Source organism: Stegodyphus dumicola, chromosome 7 (genome assembly GCF_044657685.1).
Source record: "Stegodyphus dumicola isolate Sdum_Otavi_A_Nest chromosome 7, ASM4465768v1".
Classification (NCBI taxonomy): domain Eukaryota; kingdom Metazoa; phylum Arthropoda; class Arachnida; order Araneae; family Eresidae; genus Stegodyphus; species Stegodyphus dumicola.
In genome coordinates, this window is record NC_140774.1 from 173,203,020 (window position 1) to 173,221,130 (window position 18,111).

At 32.3% G+C, this 18,111-nt stretch overlaps 1 protein-coding gene across 6 annotated transcripts in view; it reads left to right on the forward strand.

Annotated features, from left to right (window-relative positions):
- LOC118182519 (prominin-1-like) overlaps window positions 1-18,111 on the forward strand; it is a 355,539-nt gene that overhangs the window by 89,986 nt on the left and 247,442 nt on the right. For all 6 annotated transcript variants that reach the window (XM_085821071.1, XM_085821069.1, XM_085821073.1 and 3 more), the window contains exon 3: window positions 8,895-8,989. The gene's annotated coding sequence lies outside the window, so the exon portion shown is untranslated. The remainder of the gene's footprint in view (window positions 1-8,894; window positions 8,990-18,111) is intronic.

Here is an 18,111-nt window from a genome sequence, read left to right on the forward strand (position 1 = left end):
CTAGGTCAGGCCCTTAAATAGCATAGCTTAAATTTCTTACATTAAACTGACCGTAATCAAAATGTGTATAAGAAGTGTAAATCAAACTTACATTTTATTAGACTTCCTTTGGTATTTTTTAAATTTCTAATCTGAGTTTTAGATTTTGCGCTCCATTTGCCGGTGTACTTCAAATAAGAAGTGTAAATCAAATTACTTACATTTTATTAGATCTTTCTTTGGTATTTTTTAAATTTCTAATCTGAGTTTTAGTTTTTGCGCTCCATTTGCCGGTGTACTTCAAATAAGTCTCAATTACAAGATAATCTTGGGAAAAAAAGAATCTGCCAACTACCGGACATTGTTTCGTAAGAAAAATAATTCCTCTTCTCATTAATCGCGGAAAGTCACACGGTCTGTATTTTTATGTGAGAAAAGAAAATTCTTTTACGCTCCAGTGACAGACAGTTTTCGTAGCTCGAAGAACAAGACCGATTTCAGTAAAACGTTTCGCATCAACGGTGAAATACATTAGTTCTACGAGAGATCGCTTCCGCATGCTGAAGAAGCTAAATGAAGGATTACATCATTTCCGTTGAACAATAAATTCTCTTGGAGTTCTGCAGTAGCGAGTATAATGCTATACATTAAGCGAATTCGATGGAATCAGAGGATATATGTTATATGCATACAGATGGCGCTAGAGCTGCATCAGATGGTATTTGGAGATTTAATGGTCGATGCATGACCATTATAACCAGCGTAATGGCAACGTGAAAAATGGGTTATCGAAATAAATTGTAGTTTTATTGATAGCTGCTATTCTTTTAGAAAAAGGACTCGGTATTTGGTCCTAGTATTTACTGAAAATATATTATTTAGAGTAACTAAAATTTTGTGATTTATTTATAGGTATTGATGCTTTGGTTGATTTATTTATTTTTATTTCCGTAAAAAGCGTATGATTGTAATTTAAAAAAGCAATTTCATGAGCTAATCGAATATGATTTCTTTTATCGAATTCTGAATTCTAAACTGCTTAGAATCTGCGCAGATTTAATTTTCAGATGAATATAATAAAATACGTATTAAAACATCGTGTAGAATTTTAAAAACCAAGGGTTAAATAAGAAATGTTCGCCACTTTGATCATTATTATAAGGGGCTTTGTCCCTGAAGGACTATTGTTTTCTTGCGATCACTATAAATGTTCGTTTCACTTTTAAAACTGTTGCCATCAAATGTTAATTATATTTAAAGAAATTAAATAATGAAAAATCTGCATAAATGTATGTATATTTCTCGCATTGTGATAAAACAATGGTACCTAGAGCCATCCGATTTTGAATAATGTAATCCTGCTGCGAATATGGGCATCTGGAAGCCCAAATTTGAAATTTGGAATTTGTTTTATTATCGATTTCATATTTTGTAAAACTTCAACGAATTATTGATTAATAAACCTAAGGATTTAGAATTGAGCAATGGCAACATTGTACAGAAAAAACATTTTTATCTCCAGCGCGTGAGACAGTGTATCTGAAGTTCTAAAGATATGCTCATTTTAAAGTTATTCTGCGATATTGTTGCTCAACTGAATTTTATGGCTTAAGTGTAGAAACATGATATTTTATAAATAAAGGTAACACACAAAATGTTAAAAATACGACACTTTGAAAGTAATTTAAAATTTAAACCTTTCAAACTTCTTTATGTTGGCTTGAAGCGCAACATAACAAGTGACCAGTGTGACAGTGGAAAAGTATTCTTTTCTTGTCGACGACAACAATTATTCTACTCAAACTCAGTTGTTTGAAATGCTGAATAATGACACAAACGATTTTTCTGATTAAATTATCTCTATTAAATTATGGTTGATATAAAAACGAACAGAACATTAGTTGCGTATAAAAGTAGTTTATTCTAATTTAAACTCGAAAAAAAAAAAAAAGAACAGGTGCGTTTTTTAGAAAGAATATAACACAGGGAGAAACAAATTACATCTAGCTCGGTGTTATCAGGTCGTGCGAGTATTCGGGTTTTCGCAAACTTGCCACTTTTGACAAATCTGCGCTACTAAAATTTATGTCTACGCGATTTTGCGAATTTTTTTGCTACCCCATAATTTCCTTATGTCACTTTTTGTTACTAATTTTTTTAATAAATCATAAACTTCGTATTTTTTAATATAATTTATCAATTGAAATTAATTTATAATTAAAAATAATAATATATTTAGGCTTAAAGTTCGTAAGTGGAAGTTCTGCAATCGTAGCCCATGAATGCATGTGCTCTCAATATCAGTACTAGTAGTTAGTGTTTTCATGTATTTCATTGGTTTACTTTGTTTAACATTTTGGTGATCTTTGTAGAATTCCAAAAGTCAGATTATATTGTTGCGTGCGTACGGGTTCGTAACAGATTGAATGCACAAAAGTTCAATGATAGGTTAATAAAATTTATTTTTATCAGATGAAACACTTCAGAGTTCTGGAATTTTCCTCAAAAATTCTCATACAGGTGTTCAAAGTATCACAGAGTACAACCAGTATTGGCACTTCAAGCTTCTAAGAATGTTGAACACAACGCAATATAAAGCACACCTAAAGAGAAAGCTAATCTGGAGATATCTCAGTTTAGGCTGAACAATACCTAGTTTAGGCTGATATATCTCCTAAACAACATCTAGTTTAGGAGTTATCTCAGTTTAGGCTGAACTCGCAACAACAATAACAACTAACTAACTGAGAGCATAGACTCGATATTATACTGAAATCATGAACCGGCAACGTTACGTTTGACATACTTGGGAGCAATCTCAGAAGAGAAAACGGAGTAAAGGAGACGGGGAGAAGTACCAACAAGGAGCAAGACCATAGTATCAGACAAGTTCTCTAACTGAGAGCAGATGCTCTTTCCAGCCTTATGTTGTTTTCAACCGAACGCCGAGATATTTCTAGCACTATACAGGAACCAAACCAAAATGTCGTCAAGTTTGGCGACTTTTGGAATTTTCTCGCCATATTTGGCGACAAAATAAATCGCCAATCCGTTGTCAACTTAGTGATATCTTGCCAAATTGCCGAGATATCCATTTACTCAATGTTAAATAGACTTACCCCTGTTTTCTTACTTTTCCGGTGTAGCTTCTTTCTTCAGCTTTTTCGCGTTACATTACATAAAAAATACAAAAATTTTACATATAACTGCACTGAAATCACGTATCTATATACAAAATTCGTAACAATATGCTGTAACTAAAATATAAATTGTAAGTGACGTGAGAAAACTTAACGTCACCTTTCAAAAGGTTAGCTTAAAGTATCCATGTTTCAGAGTGTGCAAGAAAGAAAGAAAAAGCCGACAAGAAAAAAGCTTATTGCATATTATATAAATAAGGAAATCAGAATACATAAAATTAATTTAATGAAGTAAATTGCTGCCTAAAGCATCAAATTTCTCATTGTAAGACGGTTGGTTTAGTATATTACGGCAAAGCACACTAGGACTATCTGCCTAGGGAAGGGAGGCCTTCATAGAGGACTTTTTAAGGTAGGGAGGGGTCTTCAACCTTTCACGCCCGAGAGCCGCATCAATAAATTCACAAAGATCCGCGGGCCACATATGTGTCAAAAAATAGTGTAATCAGAAAATTTATGTAAAAAAGGGAAGTTTGCTTTGCAAGACTACAGTTGATTCTGAGCGAAAAGATAGTGTTACAGATATGCATATATATACATTGGTTCCTAAAAGTCAAATGGAAAATGAATTAAAATGTTTTAAAACTTTAACCTTTACACTTTTTTTAACTGCGAAAAAAAGTATAAAGAGGATTGTACAGAACTGTGTTAGAAACTGCATTTACAATAGAAAAAAACGAAAAAAACTTGGATGGAGATGGTAGTTACTTTAGTTTTAATGTGAAATTTGACATTGTTTTTGCTTCAGTAAAGCTTCGATATCCGGTTTAATCTGCGTTGTTGCAGTTCGTAAAGTTTCATCCAAATGTCTGTCTGTTAGCTGTGTTCTTGTTTTTGATTTTAGGATTTTCGTTTTACTAAAAAGCTGTTCGCATATGTAGGTACTGCCAAAGACAGAAGACATGAAAAGTCCATGTTTACGAATTCCTGGATACTTGTCTTCTGTCACGTACTTCGAATAAAAAGCAATTAATGTAGGATTTTCAAGAAATTTGCATTTTACTGCAGAGTCACACTGTAAATCTATAAATTCTAATTGAAGTTGAGTTGGAACATATATTACATAAGATAAATTACATAAGATAAAGTGAAATTTTTGAAAAATTCGTCATTTTCAGAAAATTTTATCTCGAATGATATCAGGCATGTCAATAAAATGTTTTAAATATCAAGAATAAGAGAAAAAAAGTTTTTATACGACAAAAGGTTGACAAAGCAACTTTTCTTGAAATCAAAATTTCTTCAATCTTCAAATTTAAATGCGGGGCCAATAAAATGCCTTCAGCGGACATTGGATTGAAGACCACTATTCTCAGGAAAACAGGATATCGTTTACGCATTGCTTAAGGAAAAAAGCACGGAAACGCCCATGCAACTAGCCCGCTTGTTTGGAATCGAACCCAGGTCAAAACTACCAGTGTTCAGCGATTTTACCACTCAGCCGCTAGCGGGTCTGTCTGAAAACGGATGGTTGTCTTAGAGTGTGTTCACTGTGTTTGTTCTATAATATAATTTTAAAACCGAAAAGTTTTCATATACATTCTTAACAAAACAGAGTTAAACTTTTAGAAGCTAAGACGTGAATGTCGTTGATAACTGAAATTACTATCTCATGTTATCTGCAAAATTCGAAAACATCATTCTTTATACATTTTACCTTATAAAAATTCCGTATAAAATTTTAAGGATCACTTTCATTTATTTATTTAGTATATGCGTCAATAATTTTTCTCTTTCCATGCTAATAAATTCTGCTTAAATAACGTATACAACTTTAGAAAATGTGTACTATATAGCATAAAAATAAGGAAAAAATGGTTAAAATTTGTTCCTCAGCTCCTTAACTTTTGCAAAAAGGGCTATTAAAAAATTATTCTTTTAACTCATGAATCCAGTTTGTATTGTCTTATTGATAGATAGGCTAACTCCGTAAAAATCATGGTAATAAAAGGAAAAAATATTGGAAAACGAGTGTAAAACAAAAGTTATGCACGTTAATACTAATATTTCCAATTTTATTTCTCTGTAAGTTTCGTTTTTAAGCAGCAGCTTTTTTTTTTTTTCCGTAGTTCCAAAATGATTACGTGTCGGTTTGTGCGCCGCCGCGTTTTGTATTTGAAATTCATTCTTATGGTTATAATATTGCTAAGAACTAAAAATTAGAAATGCTTATGATGCTGGTATTGTTATGATAATCATAACAATACCAGATTTGTAAATATGAACATAAACAAATTTAATAGGGAAAGAAGGTAGGTTTTTCATTAGCAATCAGAATCTTATCAAATAAAATGAGTTCACCAGTCAGAACAGAACATTAAATAAAAAGCATCAGTAATTAAAGTAAAGAAACTGTAAACAAAAAAAATTAATTTGCCAAATCAAAAGAATTAGTTCAACAGTATTAATAATCCAAATATAAAGAAACACCTGACAATGGATATGAATATGTTAACTGAAAAATAAAAACCTAAGTCAACTGTGAATTAAATAAAAACCGAAATGCAGATTTAAACAATGGAAAATTAGCAATATGGTGTAAGATTTTGTCAAAACTAATATGCGTAATACCAAGAATCGAATTAGTATAATCCGTAACCTACGGAACCCACGGACACTGACTATGTGGGGGAATGACATCAGAGGTCATGAGAGCTTTCGAACTTATGACGTCACAAAAATTACATGATCTCTGACGTCACTTACTTTTTTCTGCGACTTTTCAATTTTAATCTTGCTATTTCAGCCCCAAAATTTCTGAAAAACTAACTTTATCTAACTTATTTGTTGCGATTCAAACATAAGAGATCTTTTCATTCTCGGGAGCATTTGCTTCTACAGTAGAAGCCTTCGAGAGAATAGAAAGAGCTCTTCTGTGTAATTATTGCCTGTAGGCAGCGAAAAACTATTTTTTCATTGAAACGCAATACTCTTATTTCACGCGGTTAATGCAACATTATTCACGCTAAGGATAATAATAACACAGTTAACATATTATTCGATCTCCCATATTTATCTGAGCTGTAATTTTAAATAGATCATTTTTAAGTGTCTTCGTAGTCTATAAAGGATAAATATATTCTCAAACAAACGTGTACAAGTACATTATTTAAATAGTTTTATAACTGAAAAGTTAAGTAAATACTAGTCAGCCAAGTGTTAGGTTTAGGAAGGTTTATACGGCTAATTATCTTTTGGAAAACGGGTGTAGACTGGTGATTTTAGTTTAAGAAAATAATCATATAAGAATTGCACTATAAAAACTGATCGATTACATTATAAAAATATAATAGTTGCATTATAAAATGGAATTATATCCTAAAAACTGAGTTTCAGGTTGGTACAGTTTTTATAATGTACGCGTTTTAGTGTAAATATACCAAGTAAATTTTATATAGACCTCGCAGAAAATTCTAGTTAAACTACTATAGAAACTAGTCAGATATTACTAATTAAAAATTTCATCTGTTAATTGTAGACTGTATACTGATCATGTAAGAGATAGTTGAGGATGCAATTAGAAAATCCAAATGTAACTTCTAAACGAAATTTAAAGAATGCGTTTAAAATTCCCATTTATAGATGTATTATGTTTCAGTATTTTTACCGTACAAAAAGAAATTTTGTACAGTTTTTTAAGGAATACGCAAGCATTTGCGAGCAGCTAAATTTTAATTTTGTGTAAAAATTGGTAATTTATACATTTACTTTCTTCTACGAAATAAAATATTGTAATCGCGAAAAATTTCGGTAATCATATTCAACGAAAATATCCATTTTGACCGAATCCGCTCTCGAGTCCATTTAAACGATATTTTTGCTTGACATCTTTATGTACGGACGGAAAAGGCCTCGTTTCCCCAAAATGGATTGAAAAAGGAATTTAAAATACAATTCAGAAGAGATGATTTTATTCGTGACGAGTACGTACGTACGTACGCACGAATGTATGTATCTCGTAAAACTCAAAAACGAGTAGACTCAGAATGTTGAAATTTTGTATATGCGACTGCTATAACACGTAGTTGTGCACCTCACGTTTTGGTTGCAAACGGCCGCACCAAAAGTACATAAATATGTACATATATATAGAGAGAAATACATGCTCTGTTCTTATATGTATGTCTTATATATGCTCTGTTCTCTGTATTCTTATATATTGATAAATTGTGCATTTTTTGCTTTAAAGAATGATTCAACTATGTTGTTCCTATGTTCCTGTTGAGGTTTTTTTATGCCTTTAATTAATCTCCGTGCAGTAGTTGTAGAATTATCAGCAATTTAAAAGTTGTTTAAGTGCCACTAAGCCTAACGGAGACGCCATTTGTTTACATTTGAAACCTCTTAGTACAGTAGTGAATTAAGTTAGTTTTTGCATCTTCAGGGTCTTTTTGCCGAGTGGGACCAAAAGCAAACTTTCAGTTTTGTGCACCAAAAAATATGCCTTCTTGCCCACTGGCCGGATCGCTTGTTTTTGCGTAGAAACTCTAATTTTAATTGTAAAAATTGTTTTAACTATATTTCATGTTTTATGTTTTCTGTATTTTACAATTTTTAATGAAAATGTTTTGAGATTTTATGCATTTTTGCGAAGTGAGAACTGAATTAATTGAATGAGAAATACATCTCTAATAAAGTTCGAGGAAATAAGTGATATGTGAAATGCAAGAAAATATATATACTATATAATTTAACAGACCGTACAACGGTGTCATGTGGTGTCCGCATCAGATTTTGTTACTTAGAGATGAAGTTCCTTGAGATCAAATTTTTCGTAATGTGAAAGCCAATTTTATTTGATTTATTTTTGTAGATAATTATGCGTAGTAATTTTTAGACATCTTTTATGTCCCTTTTTCTACGGAGCTACGAACATGTTATTCACTTCCGTTTCACAATCAAATTGAAACCCAGAGTACCATCTCAAAGCACTTTCCTGCGGAAATCTTCGTAAAATATCGTTGATTTCTAACCTTGAATAATACTTTTTTCAGCCTGTCTCGGTGGAATGAATCCATGGGAATGAAAACATTACACTGCGGGAAAATGAATTTATGTGCTTGGTGAATTTTAACGGCTCATTTTTCAACGAGATCGGAAAAGCCTTGAAAAAAAATCATCATCTTAAAAAAAAAAAAAAAAAAAAAAAAAAGCAATAAGTATCTCTTCGTGTAAATGACTATCTTGGCATTGGGAATGATATGAGAATATATGTTTATTAACCGACATTTGAGAAATAGGCAATATGGGGCAGGTGGGAAGAATTAGACCATATTGATGGTTATGATGTTACCGATGATTTGATGTCCATCAATCAATAAAAGATGCTTATTGGTCGGAAGCAAAATCTAGGTAACTAGTTGCACCTACTTAGTGCTTGGAATGTTTATAACTCCTTTAACATAAAATAACCAATGTAATCATATGTAAAAAGTCAAGTACAACAGTTGGTAGTTATCTCTCAGAATTTTACCCTTGCTATTGTTTTATAGGGAAAAAAAGGAGAGGAAAAACTACGTACTTTTCTATTTTGGTAACTCCTCTTCGTATATGCGCAGTTTTTTAAAAGGTAGTAGTGTAAAAAGATATATTAGCATATAAGAGTTCATAATAATATTACATAGATGTACACGCGTTATTGTAAATGTTCAGCTAATGAATTTTCAATTGTAACTTTATCAAAGTGAAATGATCAACAATGACATTTTTTTACAGCTCTACTTCTTCATCAAGGGTCGGTGGTATTTTGTGAATATTATCACGCCTGAGCCAACCAAAAAAATAAAAGCATAGAAGCCGGCCTAAATGAGGTAAGTCAGCAAAATACTTTTCCTTTATGTTTTGAAACGCAGATTAATGCTGTAATTAGTTTATTAAGTTGTGAAGTTTCCTTTAATTTAAATTACCAGTTATTTTATGTTTTGAATCTGTACTATTACTTCTCTCTTTCCGTTTTCCCGCCAGAACGCAAATTTGTTCGTGTGTATTTAAGTAAGGGTCCGAAATTAGAATTTTCTCCACGATAACCAATATTTTCCAACTCAGTGTACTTACCTGATAATCACATTTGCAGCAGTCAAAATTTACTTTAAACGGCTGTACTGAATCATGTATCATTTTTAAATGACACTGAATGTTTGGGTGACCACCCCATGTGACTTTGTCATTGTTTGAGCTGATATGAAAAATTTTGCTAATATCAGCATTGTGTACATATGTATTTATTTCCTATTTATTCTGAATCTCACCGTGTTCTTACCTACTTACTTGTTTATATTTGTGTTTTAAAATTGCAATTTATTTCTCCGTGAAGGACTGGAGAAATTTTCAATTTTGTGGACGCCTTATCTCGTGACCAACGAACTGTATTTATGATTAAGTGAGACCATATTTTGGTGGACTTTGCTTTTGATATCCTCTGCTTTGGATATGCCTTGACTTATAGTTCGACCACCTCATCCGCGACCGTGAGCGCAAACACGCATGCGCCGTTCGGACCGAATTATTCTCAAAATAGGGTGGAAGCATGGGGACTTTCTTTGCCTCCAGCATATAAATTCTCTCTTTCCGAAGAAGAGAAGACTTTCAAGTTACCTTTCACGTCGCATCAAGTAATAACGCCCCTTCTGGACGAGTCTATGCGTTTTGGCAGAATGCCAGCCAGGGTTACGTTTGAGACGATCGAATTATATCAGATGTCTTTGCTACTCACGTGACAACTGGTCACACTCTGCTCTGCACCTTCAATTCTGTCGTTTAGACCCATAGTCATGTATCCCTCTACCTGAGGCGTAAGTCTAGGCATCAAATTGATGACAGCCGGAACACGTTGTGAGAAATTGCAGAACAATCGCGGCTTACAGCGATATTTGGAACTTGGATATTAAGCCAGAGGCCGTGTTATTAGGTTTTCTATTTTAAGATAAATTTTTTTATCTTAAAGTAACCCTTTAAGATAAATTTTTTTATCTTAAAGTAAGTCTTTACGATAACTTTTTTTATCTTAAAGTAACCTTTTAAGATAATTTTTTTATCTTAAAGTGAGTCTTTACGATAATTTTTTTTATCTTAAAGTAAGTCTTTACGATAATTTTTTTATCTTAAAGCAAGTCTTTAAGATAAATTTTTTATCTGAAAGTAAGTCTTTAAAAGTAAGTGCGAAGAATGTGATTACTCTGTGTACCATCATAAATAAAGGTAACAGACAAAATGCTTAAAAAACGCCCCTTTGGATGTAAATTTAAAATCTGAAACCTTTCGTATTTTTATTTTATTTTATTTTATTTATTTATTTATTTTATTTCATATATGTATTTTTTTTTCGTACAGTCTTGCAACTTCTCGCTTTTAAATCGTTGACTTTGTTAATGAAAAATTCGTTAAAGTTTTACAAAATATGAAATACACAATAAAACAAATTCCAGATTGGACTTCCACATGCCCATATTCGAGTCGAAGGCTCGAATTAATTATTCAGAATTTGATATCAATAGGTACCGTTGTTTTTTCACAATGCGAGAAACATACATGCATTCATGCAGATTGTTCAATATATAATTTCTTTAAATACAATGCAGGGCTCTGATATTTGGTGGCAACAATTTGAAAAGTGAAACGCCGCTTTATAATGGACGGCATAAAATGGCGGAACAAAATTAATAGCCCTTCTGGGCAAATTGCTCCTTTGGGCTAAGTAACTCGATGTTGTACGTTAATTACGTTAGAATTAAAAGAAAGCCCCTGAACAGCGAAAGCTCTTATTCCATCAACATAAATTACTAATTAATGTCGCTGTTCATATTTTCTAAGAATGACAGCAATTAAGCCCGTGCGGTAGAAGCTTTATTGGTGTTGTCGATCGTCTAATGCAGGTGTTTAGTTTTAGTAATATATTTTTGAAGCTGGGAGTTTACCTGTGGTGAATCTGAGTGAAGGAGCAGCTGAAAAGGCAAATGGTCACTTTCTCCGCTTGATTTGAGATTTGTAAGAGTAAGTTTATTTTGAAGAAAATAAAGGAAAGTAGCCGTGACCAGAAATGAATCGATGCAAGGAAAGGCTTTGACATCGGTTTCTGCTATTCACTCGAGGGAAGAAATTCAAATATTCTGTGTCCTTGAGGAATTTCATTCCATTCATCCTGTCAGGATTGTTTCCGTAACCTTTCTACTTCCTGTTTTAGAAATTACTATGAGCAAAGAATCTCAAATGGCTTTGCGTTTACATTGAGAACAATTTCATCTTCATTTTCATTGCCTTTATGTCTTAGCCTGAGCCTTAATCCTGCCCGAAGTGGATTTTGATGTGTTCATTTGAGTGAGGCATATCGAATTTTTCTTTATGTGTTGTTAAAACATGAAATGTTGAGCGATAGTCGCAATGGATATTTAATAGCTTGAGATAAATAGTGTATATCTTTCGTATTTTTTTAACACAAAGCCGCTTTTAAAAAAATGCATTTCTTTTTTGAGCTCAGTTGAGCTTTCTGTTTCATAATTTGCGTCGATTTCTCACGAATTATGTAGAAAATGCCGACATTGTTTTCTAACTTTAACCCATCAGCAAAAAGAGTAGGAAATTTGTACCTAACTGAAATTAAATTAATGAAAGATGATTATAGTCGTTTGTTCAATAAAGGTAATTAAAGCCGCACATTGTGATTATAATCGCCTGTTAAAAAAAATCTGATATGGGCACCACATGGCTTTCTTGTACGGGCTATTTAAATATTCTTTTTAGTACAACACAATAAACCGATATTAAATACTGTTTGATGTTTATTATTAGATAAACTAGATATACAAACTGTTATTAAATATGTAATTAGTTTTCATTATTTGTCAAAAAAAGGTTTTTTTTTTTTTTTTTTTTTTTTTTTTTTCGGTTCAAAGGAGCAATTTGCCCTAAAGAACTATTAATTTCGTTTTGGCATTTTGCGTCGAAAACTTTGAAAGGCTGTATCACTTTTCAAATCGTTGCCACCATATATTATCGCCCTGTCTTATACTTAAAGAAATTAAATAATGAAGAATCTGCATAAATGTATGTATGTTTCTCGCATTGTGATAAAACAACGGTACCTAGAACCATCAAAATTTGAATAACGTAATCTTCCGTAAAATATGGGCATGTGGAAGCTTTAATTTGAATTTGAAATTTGTTTTATTATCGATTTCAGATTTTGTGACACTTCAACGAATTTTTGATTAAAAAAAAAAGTACGAAAAAAGAACATTTTTATCTCCAGCGCGCGAGACTCTGTATCGGAAATTCTAAAGATATGCTCATTTTAAAATTAATTTGCGATATTGCTGTTCAACTGAATTTTATAGTTTGAGTACGTAGAACAAGGTAACACATAAAACGTTAAAAAAAATGCCCCTTTGGACGTAATTTAAAATATGAAACCTTTCAGTTTCTTTTTTCTGTATTTATTTATTTATTTTCAAATTTGACATTCTCAAAACATGAATATTTTCGTTATTTAAAACACTTCTCTAATTGGAAGAATTCTTCTACCAATGACTGCGAAAATAAAGGTTGAGTAAGGACTTTCAAGCCGGGAAAGGAAGTGGATATATATATGTCATAATAAAAGCAAAGGAAAAGACGGAACACTGTAGATGCGTAATTAGACGCATATTGAAGAAGATTTTGATTGCGTAGTATGCTAGTAATGCTAACTTGGTAATATCTAAAGAACTTGGCAGTCGAGGCAGTTTTAATTCCATTTTTATTTTCCAGTTGACGTTTGTGGCCACAATCACTTGGCACTCTAGTCGTGCCTTTCCACAGAAGATTTACATTTTTGATATTGTTGAGATAGAAAGCAAGCCAGCGAAATTACATCTTAGCACAGTAGAGAGCAAAAGCTGAAGTGCGTAGTTATGAAAGATGGAGGCAGAGAAAAGTTTTGGTTTACAATGGCAGTTTCAGTTCCCAATTATTATGTCATCAGAGCTACGCGGGCCATAGAGTGATCTAGAAATGATGCAATGCAGAAGTTATTGCGATTTTAGAATAGAGAGGAAGAATTAATGTTTATAGTTATATTATAATTCTGATTCATATAATTTTATCTTTCCTATTATTTCATATTTTTGCAGCAGTTTGCGCAAAAAAGTTTTAAGACCAAATAGGTCTTACAACACATTACTTATTAGCTTTTCAATTTCTATTTCAATTATATATCTATATATATATATGTGTGTGTACTTGTGGGCATATTGCCCCTTTGGACTTAAAAAAAAAAAAAAAAAAAAGATAAGTAAAGTAAGATAAAAAATATGTAAATCAGCTTTATAATTTAATTTATTAATAGCTTCTTATTTCCACATTTTTAATTTGGGTACTTCTTTTCTCTATTCTCAAATTAACAACATTTCGTGCGCCAATTCTAGATTAATCTATGCCACAAAACTCGCGTAACGCTGATGTCGTAATTAATTTTGAAACTAAATTCTGAGAACTGAAATCTTTCTAACTCAAACCAAATATATAATAATTCTCGCGATCTATTACAGTTTTAATTGATAAAAGATGTTTATATTTATGGACAAGTTACATAACAGATACAAAATAATTTTAAGAAAAAACTTATAATGTTTTACACTTTTAGATTTTCATAACATCTTTAAAATTTTTAATTATAAACTCTTCTTTGAGGTATCACATTGTAATCTGAAGCTCACAGATTGAAATCTTTTTTCTCATGTATTTTTGCTGGTATATTTTGAATTGAATATAAAATTTTTATTACATAAGCTTTGCAATATATGTGATTTCATGTAATGATGTTGAACAAGAAAATTCTCACCCCCACCCCCTAAGAAATAATCAAACGGACTTTGTGTGATAGTTTGAACTCAATGACATGATTCAAGTTTTCTTGTTTGTATGCATTTATAACTAGGCTTTTTAGCTTTTAATGATGTTTATTCTTCCGTTAATTGCACTGCGTGAGTGGTTTTTTTTTTTTTTTTTTTTTTTTTTTTTTTTTTTTTTTTAAGTCCAAAGGGGCAATTTGCCCACAAAGTACTATTAATTTTTCGTTTTGGCGTTTCGGGTTGAAAGCTTTAAATGTCGGTTCACTTTTCAAATTGTCACCACTAAATATTAGACCCCTGTATTATATTTAAAGCAATTAAATAATGAAGGATGTGCTTAAATGTACTGTAAGTTTCTCTCACTGTAAAAGAACGAAGGTACCTAGAGCCATCGAATTTTGAATAACGTACGTTTCCACCCGGATATGGGCATCTGGAAGCCCAAATTTGGAATTTGTTTTATTATCCATTTCATATTTTGTAAAATTTTAACGAATTTTTGATTAACAAACTAAACGATTTCAAAGCGAGCAATGGAAACATTCTACAGAAAAAACATTTTTATCTCCAGCGCGCGAGACTGTGTATCAGAAATTCTAAAGATAGGCTCATTTTAAAATTATTTTGCGATATTGCGGTTGAACTGAATTTTATGGTTTAAGTGCGAAGAACACGATATTTAATAAATAAAGATAACACACAAAACGGTAAAGAAAGCGCCCCCTTTGAGCGTAATGTGAAATTTGAAAGTTTCAGATTTTGAAAAATTTGTTTTGTTTTTGTTTTGAGTACTGATTTAACTTGCATAACTAAATGAACTTATTCTCTCCATTAAAATGCTTATAAAATACAGGTAAATTGAGTTGTTTTTTCCCTGGTGGTGGTTACTACTGGTTATTTTTCTTCCCTGTATGATTTTCACGAAAGATGGGCGGATGGAGTTTTAGCCCTAATCAGTAAAGAAAACAAAATGTGTGACTTTTTTTTAATGCCTTGGATTAACTGAGCTAACTGTGACCATCATTCTCGGTATTAATCGATAAAACAAGAGTTCGCTATGTAATTGCTATCTAGTTAATACATTTCGTGTTTGAGAGACATCGATTCGGACTTATTGAAAATGTCGAATAATCGGAGTTCAAATAATCGATTTTCGATTATTTCCAATCATCGAGGATCGAATAATCGAAATAAGATTGAACGTATATGCAATAAGTTTGATCTGATTTGACTGAAATCAAGTTTCTGTTCTAAATATAAGAATTTGTTTAATCTTTCAAAACTTATTCTCATATCCAGAAGAGCAATCCGATTTCAGTCAAATCAAAGTTGTAATTACTTTATGGGCGAGTACTTAATTACTCATCATGCGTAGTGGAGGCGACAGTTCATTTACTCTCCGTCAGCTCTCCTCGTGCTGTCTAGGATGAGTTAATGAAGCATTTGGAGAACTTTCAGTTCACTTCCTCATTATATGGAGTCGCGTATTGCTTGTTGGAAGAGAATACTTAAATGCGCTTGCTCACTTTGCGAAACATTTGCTGGCTGTTGTTCTTTTGTGTAGTGTAATTGTCTCATCAGAAATTTCTTTTTCGTCGGTGTTTTTATAGAGGAATTAAACGAAAAAAAAAAAAAAAAATTCTCACCACTCTCTCTCCTCCCACCTCCGTCGTTTACAAAGCAAATCTTACGTCATCAGTTTGGAATGTTCATTATAATATTCGTTTCGGTAGAAGGTGAAAAGAATGTTTGCCAAATTGAGTCTTAATAAATGGTAAAATTAAACTTTACTTGTCATCTTTATCAAATTGATGGATTCAGTGTATCTGGGAGGGGGGGGAGGAAATTCTTCTTCCGTTTGAATCCTTTAGATTTTAAATTTGCCGGATGAAAAGTTTGCACGTTAATGAGTAATGATATTTTATCATCTTAATTTAGTTGTTTAATTAAGTTAATGGTACATTACTGTAGGATTCCCCACTATGTAGTTCTAAGTTACAGTTGAAAGTGAAGAATCTTAAGAACTAGTAAGCGAATAATCGTTTGAGTTCGTGTACAGGAAACAACAAGTAAGAAGGGTGAAATAACCCTTTATTATTAAAATTATTATTAAAATATTAATATAATAATAATAATAATAATATAATTATATTTATTATTATAATATTACTACCAATTAAAGTTTAAAAAAACACCGTCTTGGAGTTGTACAATAAAGCCGACACTTGGGCTTCAACTTAAGAAACTAAGAATTAAACTAAACTAATCTTAACTAAGGGGATATAGCCGAAGCTATCAAAATTCTAACAGAGTTGGCCCCTTAACGCTAACTAACTGCGAAGCTATCAAAGGCCTAAAGTACGGCCGAGCGTAATAATAGCTTACAAGAGAGTAGCCTAAAAAGGCGGACGCGTGCAGCTAGAATATCTGGTATCTCTCTAAGACTGTAGTTGTGTCCGAAAGTTGTGTCTGTGGAGGCATTGGTAAACCAGACCATTACTTGACCCAATGCCCTCTAACCGTACAGTGGCATGTGCAGCTTCCGGAACAGGCAATTTCTCATAAGCGTTATCTGTTCAAACAGCCAGCATTTCCCATCAAAATATGCAAGATAATGCAGAAACTGGAGGAATTGGGAACAGATTTGTGCAGTGTGGAATAGTTCCCTGTCAATCTCTCTTCTCTCTCTCTCTTCTATCTTTTTTTTTTTTTTTTTTTTTTATTGTATATATTATGAAACATGTATGTATTACGGCCCACTGTATATATTATGAAACATGTATGTACTATGGCCAATGAAAATTATTATGAACTATGTATGTATTATGTAACAGGCTCAATATATTATGAACTATGTAAGCAACTATGAACTATGTAAGCATGTATATGTATGAACTATGTAAGCAAGTATTATGAAAGATCTATGTATTATGAACTACTTGTATATAAGCATGTACTATGAACTATGTAACTATGTAAGCATATATTATGAACTATGTAACTATAAGCATATGTTATGAACTACGTAAGCATGTATACAGGACCAATGTATGCCCTTATAGGCCCCATGAGGTGTTGCCCCGGATAGTTGCGGAACCTGGACTATACCCGAATAGTCTTAGTAAGCCGCACGGGTGTCCAGATTCTGCTCTCAACTCAACTCAACTCTAAGACTGTAGAACTTCGCGGTTAAATACCACTTTTCCGCATTAGCATTCAGACGGGATTCTAAAATTACGTTCTGGCCAGAAGTGGTAAACTGAAATTAAGAATCGATAGGAAAGGAAGTTTAACTCAAAATTTAACTGTTAATAAAATTAACATAGTCCTTACAATACACCGATTTAATGATATTCTCATGTTTAACGAAACTTTTTATTGGTCTAATTCGAAATGCATAAAACTGAAGGAAGGTTATCTATCACTTAATGTTTCTTTTAAAAAGTTATGCTTTTGTTGAATGCATGTTTAAAACACATAAAACTGATATGTGCAAACCAAATTTTTAGCATTTTATATTGTGTAACTTTGCACTGAATCTAACTGCTCAAATGGTAAAATCTGGTTTCATAAAGAGAACCAGACAACTTATTGCCCAGTCCTAATCTTTCTTTAAAATAAAACTAAGCCAGGAGAAATACGCCTTTTTATCATTCTCCTGTCTCTCAAATTTAAAAGCCCGAATAATCATAAAAAAACCTACGGAACTACCAGAACACTAAATGTTAAAGTCAAACGTAATATGATATTCACAAGACTATCAAAATCTCTTCTTCAACTATAAGAACTCTGTTCTTGTATAACTAATTTGCATCCTGGTGGGAGCCGACGGAAGTAGAAGTGACTGAACAGACAAAATAATCAGGTAACGGTCTAACAAATATATGAAAACTTGTAGAGACATTAGGTATTTTTGGAAGCAAGAGAGACTGAAAAATAAGTAACGCCTTCACCGGGAATCGAACCGCGGACCTCTCAATTACGCGCTGAGCGTGCAGACCACTGCACCACGAAGGCTCGCTAAGAAGGCGGGAGAAGTACCTTATAAACTTACTTCTTTTATAGCTTATTCTTGTTCGAATTTTTGTCTTCAAATTCTTCTCTTCGCA